At 35.0% G+C, this 3,972-nt stretch overlaps 1 non-coding gene across 1 annotated transcript; it reads right to left on the reverse strand.

The window, feature by feature from the left end:
* Nucleotides 1-3,430: 3,430 nt before the first annotated feature.
* Nucleotides 3,431-3,503, reverse strand: TRNAK-CUU (transfer RNA lysine (anticodon CUU)). Its single transcript has one exon. It is a non-coding gene; the product is annotated as a tRNA-Lys (tRNA).
* Nucleotides 3,504-3,972: the final 469 nt, after the last annotated feature.

Consider the following 3,972-nt stretch of genomic DNA (forward strand, 5'->3'; position numbering starts at 1 on the left):
TCATCAATGTTAGGGGGGGGGGGGAAGCAAGGACTCTTCCAATTTATTATCAACCGTTGCTATAATGCTTATACTAATACTTCCGATTATAACAACAGTTATCAACCAGAGTTATAAAACTGCATGCCACTCGTTTGTGGCTCGAAGCCGGCTTCTGTGGGGAGAGGTAAAGCAAGAATTTACTTTCACTGTGGTCTTTAGTTGGCTTGATAGAGCCCACCTGGCACTCCCTAGGACGCATGAAATAGACATTTCGAGTATGGGGACACAACCCTTCCTCTGTCTTAAGTTTCCCAGAGGTTATTGTACCAGGAAAATCAGAGAGCTCTGGTTCAGCTAATGGAGCTGTGGGAGTTATGAATCTTCGCACGGATTTCAATCTTGGATCACTCATCGCATTTCAATCATCACTCTGCGGATAACAATCCCGGATCCAATCACACACCGTCCTTATTATATATTCACAAACGATGATTTTATCTATTTATCGTTGCCATATTTTTCCCGGTTATTTTTTATAAAAATTCCAAATTCTTTAAAAAGATATAACGTAGCTTGAAATGTCATTATAAGATTCTCGGAAGTTGTTAGTGGCGAAGAGGAAGTATTAAGAATGAACGGGACGCAATGTCATCAATATCCGATGGCGAGTGGATAGTGGAAGTATTAAAATTACAGGGAGCCGAATGCCATTAATATCCGATGGTAGTGATTTTACTATTTATAAAGAGGAGTAATTACATGAAATTATATATTTTATAATTTTTTAGATATTTTACTCTTTCAGGAGGTCAAGTATCACTTTAAAAATTTATTTCGGTATATATACCCAATGGAATAAAGTGAAGGAGACGAAATTTTATGGATGTACATATACTGTAAAATTAATTATAAATCACGAGGTAAAAGCAAAAACCATATGTGAGCCTGAAAATATAATTGTATAATTTGTTGAGAAATCGTAAAGCCAGGTTTAGGGCATGGTGTACTTTATTGAAGCCCATGTCAATCTCTAACAAGCACTCAATGTTTCCTAGGCTTCTATGAAATTCCAACAAGGATAAAATCCATAGTGTCTTTTTCTCCAAAATAAAATAGAAATATTTTCATTAATTTGGCTTCTATGAAATTCCAACAAGGATAAAATCCATAGTGTCTTTTTCTCCAAAATAAAATAGAAATATTTTCATTAATTTGATCAAGAATTTTTAATGATGAACTTTTCCTCCCCCATTCCTGATAAAATGAATTTAGTAAATACCCTTGTTTCTGGTCAGTACAACCGAGGCTATTTCAGCATATTCACAATTTTTGAAGTCCGAAGTTAATAAGTGACTCCACGTCTTCGGCGCTGTCCACGAAATTATTGAATACCTGAACTGAAGCCGATTGCTGAAACATCTTTTCTTTCGCAGTACTAAAATATTAAATATTAGCATTCGGGAATACGATATTCATCGTTGGAGCGCAAGATAGAAGTAACACTTAAACCCTGTGAATGTTTTGCCGTTCGAAGCTGACATTATACAGGTATATCCATTATTCATACCCACGAGTCGTAATGAACGAATAACTGTATGGTGAAGAACTTCCAAATTTTCATATCTTAATAATTATTTATTCATAATGTTAAATACCCGAGAGGAACTTCAATGCAACAGTTAAACTATAATTGTCGATAACTTCAGAAAATTATTTAGCCTTAATATTTTGCCACCGAATTTCTATAATTCCATTTTCATTAGAAAAAAACAGTTTTAATATTGGCAGCAGATATTTTCATATTCTTTACATCCTAATTTATTGAAAATGCAACATATATATCGGAAAATAACTATATTCATTCTCGTGGCAGTACTGATAGTGAAATAAAAAGGCATTTTTTTAGGGTGGCACTGTTCCTAGTGCGTTCTGCTTTCCACCGCAAGATCTCGGTTTAAAATCTTGAACAATTCCTAGGGAACCCTCACGTATGATATCCAAGCCAATCTCCTCACTACACCACAGCTCAGAGCCGACTGCTTTTTTCAGCGTCGCTTGCCAACATACCCCCCTCCAATCGCAGCCCGTCAGAGCGGTGCTGGGCGCGCCTGGAGCGGCGGGAAAAAATCAGTACACTTATTTTCCGGACGAACCCTGTATGCTACTTTTACCGTTAAAATCATTGAAGCATCACATGTGTGTATGTCGTGATCGTATAATAAGTTCCTAGAGTGAACTCATAATAATGACGTCAATGTGATTCACACTCTTCTACCAGGTCAATTAACCGTAAAATGCCACTGAACCTAGGAAAACACATTTGTACTATAACAAATTTAGAAGTATTTATCTTCTTCTAATGGTTTTAATCCATGAAACCATTAGCTCAAATTTAGAAAACTAGTAAATGTATAACGATGAATATTACTGTTACACATTTTAAAAGAATTCCATCTGTGTACTCTCATATAATATAAATAAAAATAGCAATTCTGATAGCCAAAGTAATTTCCTTAAATTCAACCAAACATAACTTAGCATTTAGTGAATGAAATTTATTTCACGTCTTCGAAAAAGATAAAATCTATCTACGAAGAAAATGAATTTACTCGTGAAGAGCACGTCCCACAACAAAATTAAATGAAGCAATGCTATTTCAATCGAGAGTACAATGATATTGTAAATTAACATACACAAAATTTCACATACAGCCACTTGCTTTAATGATACCAACCGTGCATTTGAGTTTTGGTGACTGTAATAAGACAAAAAATTATGCTAATAGAATTCAGGTAACATTATCGATTTTCATAGTTCTGAAATGGTTTAAGAGTATTGGCGCAGGAAAAATATAAGGTAAGTCCATCAATTAGGATCCATACGAAATTATCTACCAATGATATACTTTTCAAAGACACTGAGCATATTTTACTAAGTGCTAACTTCAAATTTCGGCATTGATAGAATTGAGCTCTTACAGCTACTAGTATTGAATTAAGGAAAAACTACAATAGCCGTAAACAGTTTAACTTTCAAAAGAAAGTACAAATGAGATTAGTTGGCTTACGCCAAAAGTCAAAGGATGGGGTAAAAGGTAAAAAAAGTGACCGAAATACGCGTATTCGTATTCACCTTTCTCATCCCTTTCCTTTTTTATCCTTTACCCCATCCTTTGACTTATGGTGTTAGCCAACTAATCTAATTTGTACTTAGTTTTGAAAGGTAAACTTTTTACAGCTATTGGAGTTTTTCAATTATTCAATTCAAATTTCGGATCTACCATCCTCCTCGAACTCAACATACTAATTTACAGGGATGTCGTATACGTTTAAAATTCCCGAATTCGTTTTATTGCCCCAAGAAAATGTCAAAATATCCAACATGAAAACTGCCGTAGATAATGCAAGTAAAAGATAATGAAAAAATAATAAAAAAACACGAAAAAAATCGCCCAACGTGGGGCTCGAACCCACGACCCTGAGATTAAGAGTCTCATGCTCTACCGACTGAGCTAGCCGGGCTTTGAATTTCCTGGAAAATTCTTGGGTATTTGTCAAGACAACAACTTTAACATTTCACGACTCGTTAAATAATTTCAAATTATAAATTACGCCTAAAAATATAATCACCATAATTTGCTGATAAAAACTGGTCACACCTAATTCGTACAGCGCATAATATCAGTAGACGTAACATTGCAGACGCTAATGTGGGGTATAAAACTTTGTTGAATCTCATTATTTTAAATTTCTATTACCTACAGATTACACGAACATTATTTCTCTCGTCCACCGAAACCAATAAATTAATTTTTCGAGGAGGGCTCTGGGTTCCACTGTATATTACGAAATCACACAAGCCAAGTGCCGCTGGAAGTTTTAAGTTGGAGTAGCTAAGTAGTCAATAAATATTACATGCTCTAAACCACGTATTTACCAATTATTAAGCCAGAGTACCAGCACCAAATTTCAGCAAGCTACTCGGAGAACC

Source organism: Hetaerina americana, unplaced genomic scaffold, assembly GCF_022747635.1.
Source record: "Hetaerina americana unplaced genomic scaffold, ioHetAmer1.1.p SCAF_1561, whole genome shotgun sequence".
NCBI lineage: Eukaryota > Metazoa > Arthropoda > Insecta > Odonata > Calopterygidae > Hetaerina > Hetaerina americana.